The sequence below is a fragment of the Urocitellus parryii genome, chromosome 8 (genome assembly GCF_045843805.1).
Source record: "Urocitellus parryii isolate mUroPar1 chromosome 8, mUroPar1.hap1, whole genome shotgun sequence".
Lineage (NCBI taxonomy): Eukaryota > Metazoa > Chordata > Mammalia > Rodentia > Sciuridae > Urocitellus > Urocitellus parryii.
In genome coordinates this window covers 153,294,205-153,321,336 of record NC_135538.1, presented here as the reverse complement: position 1 = coordinate 153,321,336, position 27,132 = coordinate 153,294,205, and the positions used below count along the sequence as shown (strand labels likewise).

Genomic DNA, 27,132 nt, shown 5'->3' with positions numbered 1-27,132 from the left:
CATATATATATATTTCTTTTCTTTTCTTTTCTTTTCTTTTTTTCTTTCCTTCCTTCCTTCCTTCCTTCCTTCCTTCCTTCCTTCCTTCCTTCCTTCCTTTCCTTTCCTTTCCTTTCCTTTCCTTTCTTTCTTTCTTTCTTTCGAGACAGGGTCTCACTAAATTGTGGAGGCTGGCTAATGAACTTGTGATCCTCCTGCTTCAGCCTCTAGAGCTAACAGGGGTGCACCACTGTGCCTAGGTCCTTCTTTTTTGACCACCAGACCTTCAATTTGGCTTTTTAAAATTTTTTTCTTAAATCTAGCTCTTCTCCCCGAGCCTCAGACCCATTTTCTTTTATTTCTTCTTTCACAGTTTCTCATGAGTTAATGCACCAACCTACAAGACCAACAGGTCTTTTGGCCGTCAGTTCCCAGTCCCTCTTCATTCCTTCACTAGTTTTATGTTGAGCACTTCACACCAAGTGCTTTGCCAGGTGCTACTCATTCAGTGGAGCAAGAAAATTATGGCCACTACTCTCAGAGACTTCTGGAGTAGTGAAGTGAAGTGAACAATTACAGTCCTTAGGGTGAGAGTGCCCTCTAGTTTAGTGGGAGCGGTGCTAGATCCCAAACACAAAGGTATTAGGTGTTTGCCTGGAGAGTCATTCACAAGAGAAGGTTCCAGAAGAAAGGTTCCAGTTCTACTTTCTTTACTTCTGAGTCCTCGGTGGACACTCAATACACGTCTGCAGAATGAATCCTATTCAAGCTCAGATCTGGAAGATGTGCATTAGGGAGTCAGATTGAGGGGAGGGCTAGCATGGAATCCGAGAGGAACTGAACACAGTTCTACCTAATTGACAACTTGCTTTTGGAGGGACATCCCTGGAGATGTCCCTGAAGGCAAAGTGTGTCTGTGCTAGTGGAGAATGCACATCTGAGTGTGTCCCTTTCCTTCTTTAATTCCTTTAAGGTATGGGGTCTATCACAGAGACTTGAAAATGACGGAGGACTTCAATCCAGCATGTCTGGCCTTTTCAGCTCCGCCGTCCAGGGAGTCTGGGACTCCTGGGACAAAGGCCTGCCTCCCTTCACCCCAGCCTCTGCCCTATCTGTTCCCAGCCCTGCCTCACCCTTCAGGTGAGGTACAGCCTCTGCCAAGACTTTTTTTAAAGTTTGAAATTTTACCATAAAAAATTCAAACCGGGCACTGGTGGCACATGCCTGTAATCCTTGTGGCTCTGGGGGTTGAGGCAGGAAGATCAGGAGTTCAAAGCCAGCCTCAGCAATTGAGCAGGCCCTAAGCAACTTAGTGAGAACATCTTAGTGAGAACATCTCAAAGCAAAACAAAAAGGGCTGGGGATGAGGCTGGGGATGTGGTTATGCCCCTGGGTTCAATTCCCAGTGTCCTCTCCCCGCAAAGATCAAACATATAAAGAAGTTGAGAATATAGAGACTCATCTGTACAACTCCCCCCAGATTCAGCAACTGATTTTGCCATACTAGTCTTTTCTTTTTTTTTTCTGCTGAAACACAAGAAATTAATTTGCAGACATTATGTTTCCCCTAACTACATAGACATGTTCTACCTAATGTGCATCTTATATAACCATAATATCAACTGAAAAAAATGAGCTATTCATCAAAAATATCTGATACCCAGTCCTTATAAATTTAATATTTATCTAACCAGGATCCAAAGTTCAGCCATTGTAATGCTGAAAGGAATGTCCCTGTTCGTTTAGGACAGTTCCCCAGCCTTTTGTTGTTGTTGTGTCAATTATGTTTTAGAAGGTACCACATTCTGATTTGCCGTGTATTTTCCTCACAGCATTTTTTCATTTATCTATTGTTCCCTTTAAGCTAGTAACCCAAATGGTTGATTCGGTCCCTTTGATTTGAGTGATTGGCTAAGATTGGACGTTTTTGTCTGGACATTGTCTTTACACCGAACCCACTTTGCATCAAGAGGCACTTGTCAGGATGTCCCACTGGTACAGAAGATAAAGGGGTGTCCCTGAGACAGTTAGGGACACCACAGTGGTACAAAGGTCGGGATGATGAGATGAACCCCTGGGTGCCCTAACGGCTGCCCTTTGTGGTGGGCACACTGCTTCTCCACCTTGGTGCTCTTGGTAATAGACCAGGTGTCAGACCCTGATCAAGCCACAAAAGCAGAAGGTTCTTACAAAAGGAAATCGTTACTAAGGAAAGGCCTCAATCAACCCTCTCGCTTCTAGCTTCACTCGTCAACTTAAAAGCACCCACATCCGAGGTTGCATAGCCAGGAAATACGTTATTAGTTTCACGCTACTTTTACTCAAGACCGCACATCTAACGTGTGGGTTATGAGGAAAATGGTTGCCTAGGTAACTTCTCAGGGCCTTGAAGTCTGCTTTTGCTGAAAACACTGACTCTTCACCTGGGCCTGCAGGGGTCTCAGGGTGATGGAACAGCATGGAGAGGTTTGACACTTCTTCCTCTCATGTCTGTCCTCTTGCTGCCCTAACTTTTCATTCTGCATGGAGATATGCTGCTTGCCTTTTAGATATGGTCTGTGTTTTCCTTCTACCCTATCATGTGCTTTTCCAGTATCCCAAGTTCAGGCCCAGGTGGAGCCTCAGAGCTCAACTTTAGTCTCCAGAACATTGAGAAAGTGAACTCCTGCTGTTTATGCCCTGGACTGGCCCAGGGGAGGAGCTCTGTGCTGTGAACCCCATTATCCCCTCACCTCCCCACTCCACTTTAGGGTTCAGCTTTCTCACCTGACAAATCATCTCACTCCATCAGCCTTCGGGGTTACAAATTCCCATTGGGGTTCCTTTCTATGCCAAACTTTTCATCCCATGTGGACATATTATTTAGATCTGCTGCAGTGGGACCTTCCCAGTGTACAAAGGCGATTTCTTGTGTGAACTCCACGGTTTTAAACACAGCAAGGCAGCAGTGGCTGCCTGGGTCTGTCATGTCCGGTTCTTCTCTGATCCCCTTCTTTGACTCTCATCTGAAGCTTCTAGTCTCTGGTGGCTTTTCTGACTACCTCCAAAAGATAAAGCACTCCATTATTAATTATTAATTGAAACTCCATATTCCTGCCTGTGGTAGTTTTTAGTTCAAACTTCACACTAATTTTGACCATTAAATTAAACTTCTTTCTCCAACTATACTTTATGATTTTTTAGAGTTTGAAAATTCCTTAATTTATAATAATAATTTATCTTACATTCATACTTGAGTTACAGAGAAGATTATTTTCCTTCAGCAAATTAGCAGATGCCAGGGTGTGGAGCGTGGCCTGATGGGTAAGGATCACATCAGGAGTGGTTGTTGTATTTTCTTAAAGTCAGTAATTAGATAGCTGATCTTTTCACTTGATTCATTCTTTCTTTCTTTTCCTTCCTTCCTTCCTTCCTTCCTTCCTTCCTTCCTTCCTTCCTTCCTTCCTTCCTTCCCCCTCCTCTATTTCTCTTTTTCTTTCTTTTTTTCTTCCTTCCTTCCTTTCTTTTTGTGCTGGGATTGAACTCAGGGCCTCATACATGCAGGCAGAAAGTTTCATCTTGTTTTTTCCTCCGCATCCCTTGCCTTTGCTTACCGCCCATCCCCATCTGTTCATCTTTGTCGTCTGTGATAGGACATAACAGGTCTGGGTCCTCCACCCAGCAGCCCTGGGAGCAGTGGCCTCTCTTCCCCTTAGCCGCCCTTGACCTCAGTTAGGATCTTTGTGGGTGTGGATTCTAGGTTTTAGCTGCCTCTCCAATGACTCCTTTGCATGCTCAAGTATGAGAACATTTATAGACCTGACCGGCCACATAGAGTCTCTCCAGATCTTCCTCTCAGAGCTTTCCTAAGTTAGCACTACAACCCGGATTGCAGCCTGTTGTAACAGGTAACGTGAAGCTGTCATGGGAAACTCTCCGAAGGACTTGGGGGAGCCAGCCAAGTCAGGAGGGAGGTCAGCAAGTTAACAAAAATAACTTAAAATATGGGGTAATGGTACAATTAGAAGACTCATCATCAGCAACCTCTAGAGAAACAAAACAAAAATAGCAACAACAACAAAAAACAGGCAAAGAATAGCTACAATTTTTAAACAAACACTAAGATGACTTGCCAATTGCAAAGGTAAAAAGAAAGAACCCTGGAATGTTCTGAAGTCAGATCTTTGGCTTGGAAAAAAATAACAATGAGACTGAGGCGCAGACTGTCTTCCACTGGAGACACAGGCAAGTCTTCCACTGGAGCTCAACAGAGGGAGATGGCCCTGTCCAAGGGACCAGCTCCTCCAACAAAGGGAGACACAAGATTGTTGATTTTTTTCTTTTTCTGGGATGGGCTAAAGTCCATAATTTTCCCACTGGCCAGGGGCAGATTCCAAAAGATGTTTCTACTTGCTCTAGATTTTAACCACCAAGTCATATTGGGGTCAATTTGGGTGGGTGGTGGTGGTGTGTGAGTTACTCTTGCCTGTTCCTGGCTTTACCCCAAAGGCGTCCATTTCTTTGAGTGGCCCCATGCTCCCTTGAATCTGTATTTAATTTCCCAGAGAGAGACAGCGGGGGTGAGGGATACTGCAGCAGGCCGGTTTTGTCCTGGGCAGAGCTGGCAGATCTTTGGAAGGAGTCTGGGGGGGAGTTTATTCCTGAGGCGCCTAGGCGTGTGGACAGAAGTCTTCACGTGGGGCTCCCGGTGATACCGCTGGTTATCGCTGATGAGCCCTGATTTCCCACACGTTGAAGTTTGAACATTAGAGAAGCACACGGAGGCAAGCAGAAAGCAGGGTTTATTTAAAAGGGGTAACATAGACTCCTCCTGGGAGGCAGAAGGGGCCACGGCTGGTGTCCGGGTATCCCAAGAAGGAGGAGTTCTGCCCTTTTTATGTGTCCTGGGCTTCCTCCTCTTTTTCTTCCTGACCTTTCTCCTTCCTGCCTAAGTGACTAGGCCCAGGAAGGCTCGGTGGGATGGCCGAAAGGTCGGGAACAGGTGGGCTGAGGGGGAAGGGCAGGGAGAGTAACCCAGGACTCCTGAACAACCTTCTGGCTCGCCGTCGGGAGGGGCCACTCCTGGGTCCGGTGGCCTAGCCACAGGTGGGAGCCGGGCAGCTGTGTGGTAAGGGTGGAGGAAGGGCTCTGAAGGAGTCAGCGTTTTAACCCCTCTGGGCACTTTCTCCAGCTTGCCCGGACTCACTCAGAACTGGCCTCCTGGGTCTGGCCTGCCTCGACTTCCCGCTCTGTACCGACTGCCCGTCCGATTCCGGCTTCCCCAGGGGAGGGGGTGGCGGATGTCCGTGGGCGGACGTGGGGAAAGGGGTTGGCTCACACTGCAGCCATGTCACCATTGGACCCACCCGGGAGCTGTCGTCCAGGGTCACCTAAGAGCCAGGGGGAAGAGCCGGCGAGTCCAGAGGCTTATTGGGGAGGAGGAGCAGAGATCTGTCCGGCTTCCCCAGGTTTCAAAAGGAAGGGTCTTCGGCCGCCGCAGCGAGGTCCAATCTCTCCCATCGGGAGGCCCCCGGTTCCGTAGGTCCGGCCTGCGGCACCGCGGGGACCCCGCCGACCCCTGGACCTGCGACCCGCGGGTGGGAAGGCGCGCAGCGAGCGTCCGCTGTCCTCGGGGAGTTGCAGCGACCTGAGCGGCTGGGCGCGCGGCGGAGACCGCGGCCGGAGGAGGCCCTGGAGCGAGGCCGGCAGCCCGGGGAGGACGGGCCGGCGCGGTCCGCCCAGCCGCCCCTCGAGCCCGAGTCGCTGCGGACCTGAACGGAGGCCGCGCACGGTTCTTCTCGGGACCGGAAAGTCTCGCGGGCGGGAACCGCCGGCCTCCGCGCGCAGCGTCTGTCCCGAGGTCGCTCTGCAGCCGCTGCAGCCTGTCCCCCAGGAACCCGGGAAGCGCGGACGGCGCGGGGACCGTCTGCAGGGCCGCTGGGGAGGAGTCCGCGGCCGGGAGGGTCATCTAGGATCCTCAATTGAGATTAAAAAGGTGCCTCACGGCGACCTCGTGGCGCAACGGTAGCGCGTCTGACTCCAGATCAGAAGGTTGCGTGTTCAAATCACGTCGGGGTCAGCCGCCTTCCGTTTTGCCATCTCTGAGGAGGGACCTTTAGGGGTCTCCCGGGTCCCTCCCAGGGCCCGTTCCCTCCTCGCAGACCCTCGACAGGCAGCTCCCCTGGGCTTCCCCGATGCCGCTCTGCACGCGCTGCGCGGCTCCCTCCACGCCCGCAGGCCCTGGGCCTGGCCGGGATGGCCCTCACCTCCCGCAGACAGTCTCAAAATATTAGTTTGTTTTAAAATGCAAATTTTGATATTAAATCCAACCGTGCCTCATGGCCCTGTGTTACACTAACCTTTCTTTCTTCAGGTCCTCAAGTGCCTTTCAGGCTCCTCTCACCACTGGGCCTTTGCTCCTGCCATTTCCTCTTCCTCCTTGGCACCAGGATTCAGACACTCATCTTTCAGTGTTCATGGAAAATAAGATGTCATTTCTTCCAAGGCAGCCTTTTTTGGGTCTCTGGGCAAGGGCTCCCATTTGTGTGCTGCCTGAACGTGGCTGTCCACTCTCAATCACATTTCCCCACATTGTCTACACATGGAAAGGCACTGACTCTTCCCACTCTGCATTAGGACTGCATACTCAGGACTGGACAAGTCTGTGTATTTTATTGCTACCTCCAGAGCCTAGCAAAGTGTCTGGTACACAGAAGGCACTCACTAGTTGTGGAGAAGGGAGAAGGCAGACTTTACTGTGGCCTTGCCAAACACCTTCAAGATAGCAGAGGTGGTGGTGCAGAGCTGGGGGTGTAGCCCAGGGGCAGAGCACTTCCCTAGCTTGTGTGGTGCTCTGGGTTTAAGCCCAAGCACCGAAAGAAGGAGAACAGAATGGCTGCTGGTGCAGGGGTGGCATGCCAGGCTCAGGGGACAAATGGAACCATCTGCTGTCCACCTCCCCTTCTCTTTTTTTCCTTTTCCTGAAAATGGACCTGTGCAATGAAAGCCCAAGCTAGTTTTCTTACTAAGAATGCACTCAATTACACTCCCTTTATGTTACCAGGATCAATTTATCTGTGACATTCGTTGGCCCTGTCTTTTGCCTTATTAAATGTGGGAATTTTTTTTTTATCCCCAAATGGGAAAATAGGATAATTGTCATAAAAAAAAATCAAGCCTGTATTTTTTACTTTATTATATTCCTAAAAGATCTGAAGTTAGAGTTCTCTGCTAAAATTGTACAATGATTATTTTCTGTATCTTTCTCTAAGCTTTACCATCTCAGATTGTATTGGTTTTCTAGGGCTGCCAAAACTTGTGTCCAGTGTCCTGATCTCCTCATCAGTTACTGAGATAGGGCACGCCCATAGCCCTGATTTTACCTTATCTCCTCTGTAAAGACCTTATCTCCAAATACTGTTGCTGAAAGTTGGGACATTTGACTTGGAGAGTGGGGAATTCAGTCCCGCTCAACAGTTAGGTTGGGTTTTGCTCTGGGTTAAGGTGAGGCAGTACTGTCCAGTGACAGTTACACATTAAGGGTGGTGCTAGTATTTCTCTAGATTTTAGGTAACTCCTCCATTTTCCAGAAAAGCTGAAGGTTACCATAAATAATTTATTCAAGGTTGTATTCTAAAAAAGGAACAGACCAACAGGGAACTTAACTTTTTCTGACACCAGATCATGTGAATTTAGCAGCAGTGGATTAAAAGGAGAAATACTATTAAAATCATCACTTTCACCCAAATACAAATGAACTTGTGTTATATTTAATTCAATAATTAATGATTAACCCATAAAGTTCCAAGTTGTCAATTCTGTGAATAATTCAATGACATAGATGCATTATAATATATTGGAAATCATAATAAAAATCTGCAGCTTATATGCCCTTTGTTATCAAAAATACAGATAATTCTACAAATGAGACACAGGAACAACATATACAAACTGTCCTATAACAGAACATTGTGAAATTTACAAAGAAGTGACCTTCATGACTTGTTCAATTATTTTTTGGTGGAAAGGAGCAAAACACTTCAATAGAGGTCTACATTTTTGACAATATGTGCTTTTGGTTTCCCACAACTTGGGTGGTTCTCACATCCTTCTCTTGCCATTTAAAAATAATGTAGCTCTGCATGTCAAATATGGTATCATCTTGGACAATAGTAGGTCTGAGAATATTATGCTTTCTCCCTCGTGGTGGATTTCTCATTGCATTGTTGACTGCATATGCACATGTGTCTTTTGAAGTTCAACAAATGCACATGAGCTTTCTTGTGTTGTGGGGCAGGAATCTTCAGAAAACACACCATGCCCCAGTTTTGTCCAAATTGAAGAGCCTTTATTTAGCTGGCCAGCCGGTGACTGTTCCCTAAAGGACCTACAACTGTCTCTGCAAGGAACAGCCCCAGGCCTGAGCATTTTAGGATATTTAAAGGCAAAAACTACATCTGGGTTGACATAGCTGCAAGCAAGCAGGTTCAGAAGCTGGATTGAGCAGTTAGGGAGACAACGCAATGGGTACGTTGGTATTTCCCACCGGACTTTCAAGGTTGGCATAGCAGCAAGCAAGCAGAAGGGAAGTAAGTCAAAATGACCCTAGTTGAGTACAAGTTAGAGAATGGTTACTTATGTCTAGACAACCAATCTCTGACAAGGTATATCACCCAAGAAAAATGGAAACTAAAGAGAATAACTTGACGTTGTATAAGAACCACTATTTGTGTTGCCAAGTATACTATGCTAGGTAACTATTAGTGGGTACAGAGGCGGGGCTTTCCCCTGGGAGGAGCATTTCTTACATGATATGGAGGGAGTATTAGGGTAAAATGGAGTCTGTTTGGTCATTGCCCATATAGCCTGGTCAATAACACTCATTTTTGTTCACAAATTTGTGAATGATCCATGCATGACAATATACATGTCAATTATTTGCATGAATGAAGGCCAATACCTCTATTTTGCCTAACAGAAGTAGAATGTTTGGAAACCATCCGATGTTCATACACACCACCACGGAAACTATTGCAGGTCCCACTGTGTTTGCTCGTGGGCACAGTGTTGATCTTTGTCCAGTGGTTCCACTGCCTCATGGTCCATTCCAACAGTGACACATTCTTCAACCATTTTACAATGAGAATTTCATTAATTGAATCAAATCCCACAACCCTCTTGCTTGTTTTTTTCATCAGTGTTGTCGGTTTCAAAGGACACTGGGTGAGGCTGTTTTCCCTGTGGTTCCTGTAGCTTGGAATCCAATATTTCAGAGGTGTATCGAGTCATCAGCAGTGAATAGATTGTCAAAAACCAAACCAAAACAACAACAACAACAAACAAACAAAACAGAGTGTGATTGTGGATTCTCTACCACATCAAGCATTTGTAGAGCTACCTCACGCTCCAGGAAGAAAAAGAAAATGGATCTTGGGTAAGTGACTAACAATATCCATCTCTGCATCCATTGTGGTTTTGGTTTATCCTTATTACACCACTAGGCATGAAATGCGGCTTGCTCACATATCTGGCTTGTTAGAAGACTGTTTTTCAAAGGCAGTACACTAGCCAGGGCCTTGGCAGCAAAAGAACAGCATACAAAGGGGTTTACAGAAGAAGGTATACAGAATTGGTGTTTAAAGGGAGTGCAAAGAAGTTATTTATGAAGACGTAGACTGGATTGTGGGACCTCACCAGATATGGAGAAGAGCTACAGGTTGCTATCACAGGTGGCAATTATTAGCCCCTTGTGGCTGGCAAAAGCAGCTAGCACTGAGGCAGGGACTCCACCAACCTGCAGCCTGTGACACCCTGAGTCTCATCTCCTTTCTGGCGGTGCCTTCCACTGAGCAGATTCAGCAGGAAATGGAAGGGTTGGGAAAACAGGTCTGCTGAGTGTCCACAGAGGTCAGCATCTTAGGACTCAAAGCAGGAATTGGCAGGATGGATGGAGATGAATTTCCATGTGCAGAGAGGGCGGGTGTTTGTCATTTATGTAGGCGGGAACATCCACGTAGTACCCACTGCCTGTCACTATGCAGCAGGCCCTGTCCCTGTGTCCTGTTTATAGGATAGCTATTCTCTGCCATTGATAATTCGAAATGCTATTCATTTCTCCAAATATAATGACAACCTAGTTCTAGAAAACACTTTCATGAATGCATTTCTTATATCAGTTATATATGTGAATATTTAATTCAGTTGAACATTAAGTATAAGTGCTTTCACAGCAAAGTCTATATCCCTTGTCAAAGACTTTAAAAGTATTTTTAGGTGCTCTAATCATTCACCTGTTGCTTTTCTCAAAAGAATAGCCTCTAAACACATAAAGATTATTTCAAAGTTTTGATACTGTGTGCTTAAGTTTTTACAGGTGTTTTACATCTGGGATAATGGGAGAAAATGAATTATTTATAGGCTATTGTCACCAATTCAAAGGAGAACTAACAAAATGTCTGGGCAACAGGAATGTAGAGCAAATGTGTACATAGAAACAAGACTGGCTCTTTCCCACAAGATGACAATAACTTGCATTCGATTCACAGTTCATTTGCATTTCTATGGAAAAACAGTTTGCATAAGTAAACATTTTCTTCAATTTAGAGTTGAAAAAAAGCTCAGGACAATGACAGGTATAGATTCCCGGAAAATGAAATTACCTAAAAAATGTACATGGGACTACACACACAGTCAGTCATTTTTCAGGTCCATTTCAAAATCTTTCATAATTTTTCCTATATCAAAGAAAGAACCTACAGAATGGGAGAAAATCTTTACTAGCTACTCTTTTGACAGAGGATTAATATCCTGAGTCTATAAAGAACTAAAGAAAACTTGACTCTTAAATATATTAATCCAATTAATAAATGAACAAATCAAGTAGATAGACACTTCTCAAAAGAAGAAGTAAAAATGGCCAACAAATATAGGAAAAAATGTTCAACAACATCAACAATTAGGGAAATGCAAAAACTACAAAACTACCCTGAGATTTCACCTCACTCCACTTGGAATGGCAATATCAAGAATAAAAATAGTGATAAATGTTGGTGAGAATGTGGGGAAAAGGTACTCTCATAAATTGCTGGTGGGACTGCAAATTAAAATTAGTGGGACCATTCTGGAAGGCAGCATGGCGATTCCTCAAAAATGGAACTAAAGCCAGAATTAAAAGAGGCAGTCAGTGTAGATAGGTAAATCGAGTCAGAGTGGATCAAGGAGGCCAATTCGGGTCTGGGAATCGGAGAGAGATTGAAATGCTAACTAACGCCTTCAGAGCCCTTCCTCCACCCTAATCAGGATAACCTGGCCAGGCTTCAACCTGTTGCTAAGGTAACGGGTCCCAGGGATGGTCCCCACAGGGAGTTGTTAATTAGGCCCCTTTCCTGCTTGGCCTCTCCAGCCATTCTGCTTCTCACCTTTTGGCCATCCCAGGGAGCATCTCCTGGGCCTGGTCACGTACATAGAAAGGAGAGAGATAAGGGGAGGAGCGCAGGAGAACAGGAAGACCAGGAGGTATAAAAAGGAGGAACTCCTCATTTCCTGGGATACCAGGACAAGTCTCCATAAACCCTGTTTTATGTGCATGCCTAGGCTCTTCTCTAAGGTTATACTTCCACCCGTGAGGGAGCAAGCTTGTCACCGGTACCCGGAGAGTCAGAACCACCGTATGTCCCCGCTACTTCCACTCCTTGATATTTATCCAAATGCACATGAATACTTGTAGCAGCGTAACTCACAATAGCCAAATTGCCCAGATGCCTATCAATGGCAGAATGGACCAAGAAAATGTGGTGTATATGATACCACTGTTGACCGTGATGGGTCCTTGCTTCCCCGAAGGCTGAAGTACAGCACCAGAGAAGCAGGCAATGAGGCAGGTGTAGGTGGAAAGTGGAGGCTTTATTAAGGACCCCAGAAAGGACTCCTCCCCAGAGGAAGAAGGGGACCCAGGAGGCGGAATCCGTGGAAGGGGAGGTCTTCCCTTTTCTATAGCTAAGGTCTTCTTTCAGCTCTCCCACCCTCCTGACCTTTGTCTCCCTCTATCCTGCAGAGAGAGAGCGCAGGTGGGAAGGCCCAACAGGTGGGAGATGGGGGGCTGGAGGAGTAATCTGGGCAGGGAGGGCCTGGGGCGGTTTAGCACCTCCCTGTTTGTTGGGAGCTGTTTCCTTCACAGTTCCTTAGGATGGGTTCTGGGCCTTGGGGACAGTAACATTTCAGTTTCCCCCAGTGCTGCTCTGCTTTCCCGGCCTCCATTCTCTATAACGGCCTCCATTTCATTTATCTTGCTGGATGTTAGACTTGATTTAACTACCTATCTGTGAATCTGGCTTTATATATGTACACAATGGAGTTTTACTCAGCCATAAAGAAGAAAGAAATGATGGCATTTGTCGGTGTGCTCGGTAAAATAAGCCAGACTCAGAAAGTCAAGGATTTAACGTTTTCTCTCCTTGGGGAAGTTAGAGCAAAATAAGGGGAAAAGAGTGGTGGAGGTGAGGGATTGGATTTCACAAAAATATAGGGAAGATCAGTGGAGAAGGAGAAGGAGGAGGGGAGGGAAGGGAGGAAAATGGAGGAAATATGAAATAAATCTAACAAATCATGTTATGGACATATGTGAAGGTTCCAGAGGGAATTTCACTTTAATGTATATGCAGAAAGTATCAATCAAAAATAAATAAGTCAGGGAGTAAAAGGCAGATCAGAAGAGTAGAGGAAGGAGAATACCAGGTGCCGCAGTCCTGCTGCAGCAGAATAACTGGGGGGTGTGCACGTTGATACAGCAGGAATGGGAGCCCTTTATTGTAGGGCAACAGAGCTATTTATACATTTTGCACAGCTTATCTTAATTAGCATAAACTAGATACATCCATCAACCAATAAGGAATCTCCACACTTAATGGCTCACTTTTGTTACTTCTCAAACCACTCCCTCTGACATTTTGCCAGGCACCATCCAGACTTGTTTACGAACTCTAACATTTCTCTGGCAAAATACCAGGTGTTATTTTTGACTTATTTACAGACCTTAACAACCAGGAGGGAGGAGGGGAGGAATACCGCATGGGGTGAGACCCATGCTGAAATCAATTCCAAGCATGTATGATTTTGTTAGAATGAACCAACTACTATGTGTAACTATGGTGCTCAATAATAAAAAAACTTTAAAAAAGAAACTACCCTGAGATTTCATCTTACTCCCGTCAGAATGGCAGCTATCAAAAATATGAACAATAATAAATGCTGGAGAGGATGTTGAGAAAAAGGAGCACTTTGACACTGCTGGTGGGACTGTCAACTGGCACAACCACTTTGGAAGTCAGTGTGGAGGTTCCTCAAAAGACTAGGCATGGAACCACCAGCTTTATCACCGCTGGGTGTTTACCCCAAGGAATTAAAGTCATCATATTACAGCGATACATGCATATCCACGTTTATAGCAGCACAGTTCACAACAGCCCTTCTGCGGAACCAGCCTAGGTGTAGATAAATAGATCAAGAAAATGTGGCACCATATACACAACAGAGTTTCATATTATTATTATTATTATTAGTGGTGCTGGGGACTGAACCCAGGGCCTTATACATGCATAGACTAGCACCAACTGAGCTTTATCCCCAGCCCCACAATGGAGTTTTTTTCAGCCATAAAGAAAATTGAAATTATGTTATTTGCAGGAAAATAGATGGAATTAGAGACCATATGTTAAGTGAAATAAGCCAAACTCAGGTCCAGGGTCATGGGTTTTCTCTCATATGTAGAAGCAAGAGAGGCAAAAGCAGAAAGGTGTGTGTATGTATGTGGGGAGAATTCTCAAAAAAATTGAAGGGAGATCAGTGGAGGAAGGAGACTGGAGGAAGGAGAAGGGAAGGGAAGGGAAAACACTGAGGAGTGGCATTGGACAAATTATATTGTTATATTGTGTCACAATAAAACATGTCACAACAAATTCCACCATTAGGTACAACTATCATTTGTTGGGAGCCAGCGACCGCACCCTGAATATAGCTCTGGTCTCTGCTTCCGCTTCGTTAGCGGTTAGAGTTGTTAGAGGTAAACAACTCCTTGTAAGGCTGTGGGCTGGGCTCTGGCCTGCTTCCGCTGCGCTGCACCTATTAGACTTTCACGAGTGGCGCTAGTTCATTGGCGGGGCTGGGTACTTAAGCTAGGGCAGACCGACCGCTCGATCTCTTGTTCCTGTTTTCTCATCATGATTCAAAGGTCCTGAGTAAACTGCTGAAAGAAGAATCCTGTGTCGTGTTTCCCTTGCCGGCGAGGGGTCGCGATAATCATTCAGCAATAAAAATTTTGGGAAAAAAGATAAACAATATAATTATTGTTTGTCAATATTAGATTTTTGCAACATGATACAGATTGACTTATAGGAATCGCTTTAAAAAAATAAATTCAGTCAATTCATCAACCTTTATCATAACTTGGGTGAAATATCCATCAGGATGACCTACTTTCTTTTCCTCTGATGACGTATTAGACACTTTAAAAATGTCAAGGATCCAAGTGACTGCAGTAAGGGAAGAGACCTTGGCACACACCTGAGAACACCTCCATTTCTTTTCTTATTTTGTGATACTGGAGATCAAGCCCAGGGCCTCATGCATGTCAGACAAATGGTGTACCACCCAGCTACTCTTCAGCCACCAACACAAGTCCAAATGATAGACTTCAAGAGAGGGAGCCCAATTTCCCTCCCCAGAGAATAGAACAACAAAGTTACAGGAAATTTTGTGAGGCCGCAGCATCCTGGCTGCCTGTCTTGGATCACTGGATTTGCTGCAAGTCAGCAGCCTGTTCAGAACTTGTTGGAGGACCATTTAGAGAACACTGAGGCTTCTGTCCAGCCACCAAGGGACTGCGCTTAAAGAGAAATTCTGCACACCTAGGTGGGACTCCAGGTGTTCTCCATTAACGACATCTCTTTTCAACCTTGGGAGAGACCTCTACCCAGGTAGGCCACTCCTGAATTCCAACCCACAGGAGCTGTGAGATGGTACATGTTTGTCTGGTTTTAAGACACTAAGTATCAGGACAATTCTTTATGTAGCCACAGACAACAAATACGACATTTTACTTCAAATTCCTCTCTTGGCTGAGTCTACAATCCCAAAATATATCATGATCCTTTCCCAATCATACCCCAATTCCTACTTTGATTCGTCGACGTCTAGATTTCAGAAAGCTCTGTAAAAAGCTCACCCCCCCCCCGCCCCGTTAAGATTCTTGAGTTAATCTTCTCCTTGCCCAATAATCTCGACTGTTCTTTCTGTAGGACTTTTGGTCATATTTTGGAGCCTGTATTCGATAAATAGTAATAACATCTGGAGAAGTAGAGTGAACCTCGTAAAGATCATTTTTCTTATATCATCCTCTTAGTTCTGGAGCAGCGTGCATCATGCCATCGAGTGAAGACGACCAGCAGGAGTGTCTCTTAGGTGCATCACAGTGATGATGTCTTAGAAATAAGGGAAGACACCTGACTTGCACTGTTTAATTAGAAGCCACACGAAGTCACCACCTGCAGCTGATATCATCGGGTCCCTCGTGCTGTTTTCCAGACAATGCCAAGCCACCTTCCCCGCGGGCTCCTGACCAGCGCAGGGCAGCTTCGCCCGTGGGGGAAGGAGCAGCAGCCAGTCCGCCCGCCTGACCGTGCCTCTCGCCCTGTCCACTCCCCTGTCCCTGGGGTTCAGAGAACAGAGTTCATGGCCCAGGTTCCAGGGAAACAGGGGCAGCCGTTCAAGGCTCCCAGTGCTGCTCGCCCTGAGCCGTCCCGGGGTCGCCCGGCCGAGTTCACCGCCAGCTTCACGGGTTTCCTGAGGCTGGAATTCCGCTCTTTCTGGAGCTGGATTCAGGAAAACCGCGCCTCTCCACATCATACTAACAGAGAGAGGCGTCTCCAGGCGGGCATTGGTGGTTCAGTGGTAGAATTCTCGCCTGCCACGCGGGAGGCCCGGGTTCGATTCCCGGCCAATGCACGGCGTCTCTTTTCTATCCGGTCAAACAGCCTCTTTCCCATGCTGACTGACGGGAGCGTCCCCAAGACTTGTAGATGTATTTTTTTAAGTCTCGGCGATGGGCCTGCGTTTGGTTATCCGAAACCCCTAAGTAGTCTCTGTTTTGTTCCCTGACGCCACCTCTGCCCGCGTATCCCGGTCCCAGCGGTCTCCGCAGTTCCGGGTGCAACAAGCCCCAGAGACCTAGAGATGCCCGACACCACCCACTTAGAGCGTAATGGGATACCCGCCTAGCATCCAGAAGAGCGAGCAGAGTGGCGCAGCGGAAGCGTGCTGGGCCCATAACCCAGAGGTCGATGGATCGAAACCATCCTCTGCTAGGCGGGTAACCTTTTAACCAGAGCCCAGCTATTCGATCACATGAGGTTATCGAACAACTCTCAGAATTTTGGGGACCAGAAATGAGGGGTAAGAACTGCAGAGTCTTCAACCGTGTCTGCCTTCCTGGACACGAGTGCCCACCTCTGGTTTGGCCTGGCACTTCCAAGGTCGTGGGAACGTCCTGCGTCAGCGTGCCAGTTTGTTATTACTCCTCGGAGCACTGTCGCAGTCTTCGGAATGTCATTCTTACCTCCACCACAAGCACATCCATCACCAACATCAACCTAAACCCTGGCGGGATGTAGAAATATAATACTCCTCATGGGAATATTGTGAGCACTAACTCCGTCGTGTAGTCGTGGCCGAGTGGTTAAGGCGATGGACTTGAAATCCATTGGGGTCTCCCCGCGCAGGTTCGAATCCTGCCGACTACGCAGAGAGGTTTTCTTTGCAGGTGCGGTGCCCGCAATGAACGCTCGTGCAAACATGCGAACTCCCGTGCGCGTGTGCTTCCTCCTTACTGTTTTCTCCACGCTCCTTCCTTCTTCCTGGGTTGCCGTCTGATGCGAAGCCAGCTCCTGCCGGACTTCTGAACTCGGCGTGGGGTCTTCCAAAGCCTCGCGGGCTTGGCTTTCCTGCCTTGCAGGTCTCCAGGAGCTCGGCCGTGTCCTGCGCGGTTCTGCTTTTGAGGGCCTGTGATGTTTGGGGATTCCTGCCCCCTGCCCCTGCCCCTCCGCCCTCCTCATCCTGTGCCCTCCCACTCTCGGGGGCCAGAGTCGCAGAGCAAAGACCAGATAGGGAAGTAGATTTTCGCTGTCTTTTGTTTAAAAAAAAAACTATTTTTTTCTTGCAATCTAAAACTCTCTTATTTTTCCCAACACATTCACATAATCATTGATGCAACATGAATGAGAGTGGAATAAATAAAATCGAACCATTGGAAAATGCAGATAAGGAAAGGAAGTCAAAATAACCAGACAGGGGAACACTGGGTCTCCTCCGCGGATCACGGTGAGTCCCAGACCTCCTGTATGTCTCCTGCGCCCAGGCGTCTGAGGAGATCACTCCGCGCGGTCACTTTCCTCTGTGAACTCCCAGCCAACGAATTTTCATTGCCCAGGTAACGAGTTGGAGTGCACAGTTCTGACTTTGCAAGGAGCAGCTGTCCTGAAGACTCTCCGCGGGCGAGGCCCGGGCCTGGGTGCAGCTTCTTCGGAGTCTGGAAACGCAGAGGACCCAGCCAACGCACCGCTGCGTGCTGTCAAAAGTTTACCTGGGAGGGCGGTTTTCGCCGGCCCCATGGTGTAATGGTTAGCACTCTGGACTTTGAATCCAGCGATCCGAGTTCAAATCTCGGTGGGACCTGAGTAACTTTTAGCGCCCTTTCTCCTGTAGGTGAGCCCCCCACCCTCAGTCATCAGGTAATCCTTGAGCTGTAGTGCCCTTCCTTTCCCCGAGCGATCCCGCAGCTGCTTTCGTCCTTCTTGTTTTGTGGGATGTGGGAGTCCCCCGGGTCTCGGTGACTCTTGTGACGACTGCTCTCAGCGGGTTCTAGTTCAAAGGACTTGTATCTCGAACTTGGCCCTTTGAAGTCGGTAGCGCCCGGGAGCTTCCCCGAGTGTGCGCCACCTGGGGCGTAGCTGACAACCTGTGGACTAAGTGGGTCAAGGTCAGGACTCCCAGGAATGAGCAGGACCACAAGCGTTTCGACTCTTTTGTCCAGATATCCCAGGAGGCCTTCGCGGCTGTTGGCCCCATGGTGTAATGGTTAGCACTCTGGACTTTGAATCCAGCGATCCGAGTTCAAATCTCGGTGGGACCTGCTGTGGTTTTGATGACCTGGCCTTCACGATCTGCAGACTCCGCTCTACCCAGTCATGTTCTCCCCAGCCTTAGCCTCTCCAGGCGGTTCTGGTGCGACTCCGCACTTTCGTTTTGGTCTATGCAAATTATTTCTCCGGCCTGGGTTCTTCATGGTTCAGGGGACAGAGGCATCTCCGACCCATCTTTTCTTCTCTGGATCCCCCTCCACATGTATTTTCGGGTGCAAGGATAAACATGAGAATGGCAGTAGTAAGCTGCAATGGTTTGAGGGCTGGCTGCTTGACTCTGAGTCCAGGAAGTTGAATCCCATCTCCTGGGGCCTCGGAAACATCCTGGAGGTCTCCCCTGTGATTCTCTAAGGTCTTGCCCACTGCCTGGCTCACACCCCTGGCTCTAAGCACTGCCAGTTACTTGCCCCAAACCACCTGGATTCTCTGGCCTGGTGGGAACTCTCCTACTGCTTCTCGATTTCCAGCCCAGTCCCACTTTCACTTGAGGTCCCCTTTTGTTCTTCAGATTTGGTAAGTTCCACTCTCCCCGGATAAGTAAGTGTTTGTTTTACAATCTCCAATTTTAGTTTCTTCCTTTCCTGGAGCCTCCTGGTCTCTAAGAACTAACACTGCTCTGAAAATCCTTAATAGCAGTACAGCAGGCATGTCTTAATGTCTCTCCTGACTGTACTCAGGGAGGCTCCTTTCATGTGTGGCCCCCACTATCTGGAAGATTAACTGTTCTGTTAAAAGTACTAACAATGAGATAAAATTCCTCATTTCAATGGCTAGCACCTGGATTTCAAGTCTCAATGGACCTGCATCAGTTCTGGAGACCTTGTCCTTAAGTTTGCCCAAACCAGGAGTACCCCTGGCATGTACAGACAGCCCCTGGGACTGGCACCTCCTCTCCTTGAGCAACACCCAGCTCCTCACTTTTTCCTCTGGCTTCTGAAAGTTGCCAGTCTCTGTCTCCTATAACCTCTCCTTCTGATGCCTGTTTGCTTTGTTGGTGGCTTTAGTCCATCAAATTGTTAATTATGTGCTAGGATGACCAAGTGTCCCAAGTGTCCACCTGTGACTCTTTTCTTCTCTAGAGCTTTGTAGGTTAACTGTGGACACAGATGTGAAAATGACAGAAGGAAATCCCAGCCATCCTAGTCATCTGAGAGCTTCCGTGGTCTCCACACACAACACTTCCTATCAATTCTCCCTAAATCGAATCTGTGCCAGACATATTTTAAAGATCTACAGAGCAGCTGCAAGAATATAGGCATTTTACTTTGAAGTTTTATCACACAGAGATCCCAACATGTAACATTTAACATTTTAGACTCCAAATACAGTAATCCCCAGTTTCCTCTCTTGACTCTGCACACTTCAGAACATTTTCTGGTGCTCTCAATGACAGCGGAGGAGCCCCAGGAATTACTCTGGCCTCTAAAAATTGTTCTAGGAAAAGCCCTGGAAACGCCCTCCTGCTTATTTCGTTTCAGCCATGGAGGAGGACCTGTCAGGAGCCATTATTCAGCTACCACAGCTTCTGTTGGTCCCAGCGTGACCACTAGGTCCAATCTAAAGCACATGAATAGCAAGTGAACTGGGTCTACTTCAGGTCTCCCAGAGTCTGTGGTTGGTCCTGATGTTGGCTGGACTGTAACCATCCCAGGCTCAGCCAGGGAAGGAGGCACTTTCTGACTCATGTGTTCACGGGCATGATTTCGTCCTTAACCCTTACTGAGTTGGGAACTTTAGTTACTTGCTGGCCATTGACTTCTGCTCATCGTTAGTTCCTTGCTACAGGGGCCTTATCAGCATGGCAGGGTACTTCATCAAAGAACAAAAAAATGGAAAAGGCAGTAGTTCAAATCTGTAGGTTGGATGGGAGTCATGGTCTTTCCTAACCTAACCTTTCAGGTGACATCACATTTTCAGCATTCACCAGGCCCAGCCCACACTAAAAGGAGGGGAGTGCACAGGAAGTGTGGCCACTACACTGGGCTTTAAACACGCTACAGAGCCCGACGCAGAATAAGCCCCGACTGACCTGACACTTGGCAGGCATGTCCTTCTACTTAGGCAAGCAGTGATGCACTGAATCTGATTGCTAGAACTCCTACTGGAAAGGATCTCTTTGCCTCAGTTTTTTTTTTTTTTTTTTTTTAAGTTTTCTTTATAATTCAGTGTTGAAGAGCTCGACTTTGGCTCTTCTAATATCTGTTCTGAGCAAGTCAAACCGAATCTCTAGGGATGATGCCCTGACATGAATATTTCTTTTCCTTTCCCTTTTTTTTTTTTTTTTTTGGTAGTGAGGATTAAACCTAGAGTTACTTAATCACTAAGCCATATCCCCAGCCCTTTTTATGTTTTATTTTGAGAAAAGGTCTCTCTGAGTTGCTTAGTGCCTCTCTAAATTGCTGAGGCTGGCTTTGAATTCAAAATCTTCCTGCTTCAGCCTCCCGAGTGGCCGGGATTATAGGTATGTGCCACAACTCCCAGCTCACATGATTATTTCTTGAAAATCCCCCCCCCCCCCATGGAATGGGAACAACTGACCATCTGATTCAAGTTGTCATCACTCCAAGGCAGTTACCACCTTCTGACACATTCTATATTTTGACTTTTAAATTATTAATCATATATTTCTACAATAGGAGGTATCACCATGGTAGGGAATTTTGTGTGTGGAATAAACAGTGTGCTTAAAAAATGTAGCTTTGTATAATTTACCTGTTTTAGATTAATGTGTTATGATATTTAGTAGAGTTAATATTTATTAAATCATCTTTTGATATGTCATTTGATCCCTGGTCATATTCCATATTTAATCTTCATTTTTTCTTCATTGACATGTCTTGTTACAACATACTCACACATTACTTTTTTTTTTTTTTTTTAATAATGATATTGAGCATAAGTGAGAAAGAGAAAAGCGGCCCTTGGCCTCTGGGAGCCAGCCTGACAGTTCTCAAGGCCTGGGTGTTGTAGGAACTGGCTTGTGCTCACCGTTCTTCTGCTGAACAATCTCACAGAACATCTGCATCAGATTGACCTTCCTGATGGTGATGGAATGAGATAGAAACAACCAAACCACATCCAGTGTTTTACAATTTCTACCAAGCACACACAGTGAAACAGTCGTGGTGCAGCCCACAATACTGAACTTCCCCTCCACCAGGGAATCTGAGAAGCCACTGCTTTTTCAGCTTCAGCTTCATTCTAATCTGCCTTCTAGGTAAAATGTATTCAGGTACCCAATTACCAAAAGTTTCCCTCTCTTCGGGACAGCATCCAGTGCAGTGCAAAGCCTCACTTCCTAGTATCCTCCCCCAAATCACCCAACACAAGCACAATTCTATAATAAGGCCTCTTAAAACACCTCTTTCCTGGGATCCTCCAAGGTTTCCCATGGTGCATTCTTTCTAGTTATAGTAGCAATAAAAACAACGTATTCACCTGCAGCTATATTCCTGGTGGTCTTTGAAGGTGGACATAGAAATGCACAATAATCGAACAAAATGGCAATGCCAATTATCATTTTTGCCACATTTACCCTTACAAAATAAAGAAATCAAAGTCTCCTCAGTTAGCTCTGCAATTTTGCAAGATAAAGTCCAGAATCTTTGGTCTGATTCAGAACCAGTCGCAATGTGACCTTAAGGCATCACTCCCAGCATGACACTAATCACCACCTGGGCTTCTCAGAGAGGTGTGGTCATTTCTACCCAGCACTAATGGCAAGTGGCAACACCTGAGAGTCCTACTAGAAGCTTCCAGGTATGCAACACGAACTGGTTTAATTGTGGTGCTAATCTTTGTGACTTTGAAGATATGAAAAATTCATTTTGATTTTAAAAAAAATAAAAGTGGATATAAACTCCGTTCTTCTTCATTAATTTCTCCCATTTCCCCTGTAAGAAGTGTACTTTTCATCTTTATTCAGGTCCACTTCTCCTCCCTAGTTTCCTCTTATTTTTTTCTTCCTTTATCAAAGAAGGCCATTTATGGAGAGCAGAGATACATTGAGGAAGTCATACGGTGAAATGATAGCAGCTGCGAAATGGAAAGGGTTTCGTTAAAACAATAAGGATGAAAAAAAAAAATAAAAACCCAAACCGAAAGCAAACAGAAACCTTCCATAAAGAAATATGATCCCTAAGAAGCGCCAGGCAGGCGACGAGGTGGCCGAGTGGTTAAGGCGATGGACTGCTAATCCATTGTGCTCTGCACGCGTGGGTTCGAATCCCACCCTCGTCGGCTCCTTGGGGGTGTGGTTCTGCCCGGTCCACTCCTAATTTTATAGAGAGATTCGGACTCGTGATTGAAGCCCCGGTCCCGAGGAGTTCCAACTGGACCCCAGGTGGAGATTCACGGCGCTCCCCAGCTGCCCCCATCTCACCCCTTGGTCGAATCAACCTTCTCCTGCCCTTTGATGGGCTCTGCGCCACAGTCTCTGCTGCCTTCTGTAAAAATCCTAGGTGTTGATTCTGCACTTTGAATTAACTTTAATTGAAGATCTTTTCCAAGCAGTCCAGCTTCTCCTCAGTTGAGGCTCTTGCTTCCCTGACGAGACTCATTTCTCACTGAGGCGGGGGAAGGGCTAAACGGACCGGCTGAACTTGGGCCCTTTCAAGGTCAGGTGTCGGAGCATCGGGGCCAAGAAAACAGAGGAAAGCCAGGCCTCATCGAGTCCGCGCAGGAAAAACGGTAGGGCCAGACCTCTGCTCTCTGGCACCCAACGCCCATCCAAAGGAAAGGGACAGGGTAACCCGATCGGACCGCGAGTGCCTCCCCGGGGACACTGAGTGGAGGGGCTCTCTCCCCGGGTCCACACGAACCTCCAAGGGCCCCTGTCCGTGCGGAGTGACGCCTCCTCCTATCATCCCACTCCTCCTCGGGCCTTGCCGTCACCCTGGTGTCCATGGATCTCACTCTTAAAATCCACTCCCTCGTCACCCTGTCCACTGTCGCAGCCGTCATGGAGGTCCATGTTGTCATTCAGGCCACTGCGACGGGGTCTTCTGCCCTCTCTGTGCCCCCACCCTGTTCTCCTGACGGCACCCAGCCCGCAGCCTGGGCTTTCATCGAGGACAGGGTAGGTACAAATAGTCGCTGGCCACAAGAACATACCACCGCACCCGAGAACCGGTGACCATGGTCAGCAAGACCACAAGGGACTGGTGACATACACGACATAGCTCCCAAGTAAAAGAAGATCATTAGGTCACTAACATTTTTTATTGAATAAAGAAAGAATGCAGAAGAAGATAGATAAAACTACTCAATAAAAATGAAAAGCTGTCGTTTGGCTCCACACATCCCATATGGAAACAGGAATACAGCCATGTGGAAATACAACAAACGGAAAAAAAATGGCTCCACTGACGTCGCCCTGAGAGTCAGGGGGGAAAAGGACTAACCACGAAGGGATTCGAACCCTCAATCTTCTGATCCGAAGTCAGACGCCTTATCCGTTAGGCCACGTGGTCCCCGGGAGCCGCTGCTCGCTGTGACACTTAGGGCGTGCAGGGGGCGTCTTGCTCCGCTCCCCAGCCTTCCTGAAGCCGGTGGGAACCCCGGGACCTGGAAACCCCAGCCTTCCCGGGTCACTGGGGGCCGCGGCGTCCGGGGTGACATTCCGCGCGTCTGGGAATCTGTGGCTCCCGACAGCAGGACAGCGGCCTCGTGGGACCGGAAAGATGCCCCCCTGCCGCGTCCGTCTGCACCCAGCCTGCAGACCCGGGCACTGGGCGCCCGCCGGGGTCCGGGTGGGCCAGGGCTTCCGCCTCGGCACCTGCAGCTGCTTTCCCTGCGAGGACGGTGGCGCGCACTGTGCACTGTGCGGGCTGCTCTGGATGGGCGTCTGGGGTGGTCGAGAGGCAGGGTCGTTACTCTTTTGGGGGGCTCCCCCTGTACACCCAGGGCCATTGCTGTCTGTTGAGGTTCTCATGTATTATGAAGCTGAGGAACAAGGTAGGAATCCGACAATTGTCAGTGGACTGGTCAGTATAAAACAAAAGGCGATGAGATCATTCCCCGAGGAAGGAACGTCTTTATGGGATTTGCAATGCTCTGGGGGACTCTGAGCCCCACGACGGGATACAGATTTAAAGCTGGGTTTTGGGTGGCTTCTTTGAAGACTGTTAGTGAATCTCTGCCATCTCCTTTGACGTTCACATCAGCGTTTGACATAAAAGGTATTTCTTCAATCCAGGCACTGGGAGCATGTTCATTCATTTATGATGGCTTTTGATTTTTCTTGATTACCAAATAAGCAGTTTCTGGAACAGGGAAAAGCAGCTTTTCACATGGCCTTTCCCCACCTTGATCATAAAAAAACTCTTGGAAATTAGTATGAGCTCAATAAAAATGTGCTGATTTTCTCATATACATACTTTAAAAATTTTTTTTGGATTGTTAATGGACCTTTATTCTATTTATATGCGGTACAGAGGGTGGGACCCAGGGCCTCACACATCCCAGGCACTGCTCTACCCCTGACCCACAGCCCCAACCCTCATATACATATTTTTTGAATCCCATAATTATCTCTATTGTGAGCTTATTGACAAGAAGATATTCTTCTAGGCCTCTCAGCGTCGTCACAAGTTGCTGTGTGCGTGAGGAGGATCCAGCTATGGACTTTCTCTCTCCTTCCCTCTTTTTCCTGGAGGCAGACAGATTGGTTGAAAGATGTTGTAATATTCAGATGGCACATGAACCTCTGTAACTAAACCATCATGGTAATGTTGCTGGAAGTGGTGGCAAGTGGTTGATTTCTGGATATTTCTTGAAGGGTTTGATGATTGGATTGGGGGTGTGCAAGGAACCATATAAATCTTCAATATCCCACCCCTACTCCACCCTCCCAACAATGCAGTTTCCACTGACTGTAATGGAAATGATTTGATTGCAGGAAGAATGTTTTGAGAGTCAAGTGTGTGTGAAGATCTATTGGTTAAGTGTTTTTTTTTTTTTTTCTTTTGTTCTTTTTTGGCTTGGAGGATTGAATCCAGGGGTGCTTAACTACTGCAGCACATCCCCAGCCCTTTTTATTTTGAGACAGGATCCAGCCAAGTTGCTTAGGGCACTGCTAAGTTGCTGAGGTTAGCTTATGAATTCTCCATCTTTCTGCCTCAGCGTTCCCAGCCACTGGGATTACTGGCCTGCAACAGCGACAGCGTGCTCGGCCAGTGAAGTTTAATTGATGTATTAAACATTAAGCGGAGCTGACCCATGTGACTTGATCAGACATAGATGATATAGGTAGTGCCAAACTCTCCGTCTCACAGTTTAGGAGGGAAATGATTTGTTGAAGAATAAACCAATCATAAGCTAAATAAAAACCATAAAAATTCTAGGTTGTTTTATTTTTATTTATTTATTTATGTATTTATTTATTTTTTGCTACCAAGAGAATGCTGTCATATTCTTTGCTCAGAGTTACCCATAGAAAACAAAACCTAAACCGTCTGCATTGGATGCTGACTCCCTTAGTGACTTGCCCTTTCTTTATCTGCTCTGCATATCTTCAGAGTGTATTGTAATTCTAAACATTCAAGAGCTTCTTGGACATTTTTGACCCTGGCCAGGCCCCCAGAGGCCTAACCACAGTTCCTTTTCTTGCTAGATATGCCCCCACCCCCAACTGAACAGGAAAGCTCCCCATTGGTGCTGTTCCCTTATCAGCAAGATCAGCTGTGCCCCTTTCAGTTTCTGACATAATGGATTTGGCTTCTTTGCCAGCTCCCTCTGCTGCAAAACCTGCCTCTCAAAGCCCTGCTCACTCCCCCTCCTGAAGCCACCCCTCAATGGTGCTGGGTGGTGTGCAGGGCCTTTCTCTTCTAGACAGACAGTACAATCTCATCTATCTGATGTCATGGGCTTGGCCATTTCATGCATCAGTGAGTGAACTGGAGGTGATTCCAACACAGCCACTTCTTTCCAACTTTCCTTCCCACAACCTCCCTTACTGTGAATTATTTATTTATTATTTATGCCTCCGTGTGTGTGTGTGTGTGTGTGTGTGTGTGTGTTTTCTTTTGCCTAGAGTGCTCTTTCTGGCTAATAAGTACTTATCCAAGTTTTAGCTCAAAACCTGCCAACATTCCTAAACAGAGAGTTGCCAGGGCAAAGTTACACAGGACAAGTGTTGTATTCTATTCAACTCTGTAGTAAGTGCCTTGGTGATGACCCTTGGTCACACTCTGAAAGCTATTGGAATGTCCACATTGTTACTGGGTAATGATGTTATTCTATATCCCTGAAGCAGTGAATCACCATGAACCAGGTTGTCAGCATATTTAAAGCAGACATGAACATTCATGGTGGCTGGTGTGATAGCTAGGTGACCAGCTCCCTCTAACAACTTTGACTCCATATTCAAGTGGACTTTGCTTGAAAGGTGCAACTGACAATGTCCTTGCAGTTCACAGTGTTAGACCACGACACAAGAAAAGACCACTGACTCCAATTGAAATCAAATTAAAGCAAGCTTATTCTCTCACTAAAAACCTTGGGAACAATACAACGCCACAGCTTTCCTGCAGCCCAGCTTTATAGCCCAGAAAGTTACACAAAGGGGGGTTACAGATAACAAAACTCTGAGGAGCATAACACAAATGGTAGTTTACATTTTTGCTGGCCCTGGCATCAGAATTTATGAAGCTCATTAGAGCCTCAGAGAGGGTTGTTATCTGGCCAGGGAAAGGCAAGATTTATGAGGCGTCACTAAAGTTTCAGAGAGGACTGCTATTTGGTCAGAGAGAGCCAGGCATGGGTGAGTTCAAGGCATGGGCAGGCATTCCAAGCTAGTTCAGAATTTGCAGTAATTCATAGTATAGCCGAAATTATTTTTTCATGGCTTTGTGGCGAGATGGCTCCCAATTTTAAGAGAAAATCAGTTTGGGTCTATCAACAGCTGGAGAGAAGCTCACAAGTGTGATTACTGACTGATAACAGAGGACAGGAAGCCTTCTCCAGCCTTCTGCCACCTGCATTTCCC

General features: G+C 46.8%; 8 non-coding genes across 8 annotated transcripts; 7 read left to right on the top strand and 1 right to left on the bottom strand.

The window, feature by feature from the left end:
- Positions 1–5,965: 5,965 nt before the first annotated feature.
- Positions 5,966–6,037, top strand: Trnaw-cca (transfer RNA tryptophan (anticodon CCA)). Its single transcript has one exon. It is a non-coding gene; the product is annotated as a tRNA-Trp (tRNA).
- Positions 6,038–15,883: 9,846 nt separating this feature from the next.
- On the top strand, positions 15,884–15,954 carry Trnag-gcc (transfer RNA glycine (anticodon GCC)). Its single transcript has one exon. It is a non-coding gene; the product is annotated as a tRNA-Gly (tRNA).
- A 287-nt stretch (positions 15,955–16,241) lies between these two features.
- Positions 16,242–16,313, top strand: Trnam-cau (transfer RNA methionine (anticodon CAU)). The gene has a single exon. It is a non-coding gene; the product is annotated as a tRNA-Met (tRNA).
- Positions 16,314–16,666: 353 nt separating this feature from the next.
- Positions 16,667–16,748, top strand: Trnas-uga (transfer RNA serine (anticodon UGA)). Its single transcript has one exon. It is a non-coding gene; the product is annotated as a tRNA-Ser (tRNA).
- Positions 16,749–17,607: 859 nt separating this feature from the next.
- Trnaq-uug (transfer RNA glutamine (anticodon UUG)) lies at positions 17,608–17,679 on the top strand. Its single transcript has one exon. It is a non-coding gene; the product is annotated as a tRNA-Gln (tRNA).
- Positions 17,680–18,064: 385 nt separating this feature from the next.
- On the top strand, positions 18,065–18,136 carry Trnaq-uug (transfer RNA glutamine (anticodon UUG)). Its single transcript has one exon. It is a non-coding gene; the product is annotated as a tRNA-Gln (tRNA).
- A 4,167-nt stretch (positions 18,137–22,303) lies between these two features.
- On the top strand, positions 22,304–22,385 carry Trnas-gcu (transfer RNA serine (anticodon GCU)). The gene has a single exon. It is a non-coding gene; the product is annotated as a tRNA-Ser (tRNA).
- Positions 22,386–23,544: 1,159 nt separating this feature from the next.
- On the bottom strand, positions 23,545–23,617 carry Trnar-ucg (transfer RNA arginine (anticodon UCG)). Its single transcript has one exon. It is a non-coding gene; the product is annotated as a tRNA-Arg (tRNA).
- Positions 23,618–27,132: the final 3,515 nt, after the last annotated feature.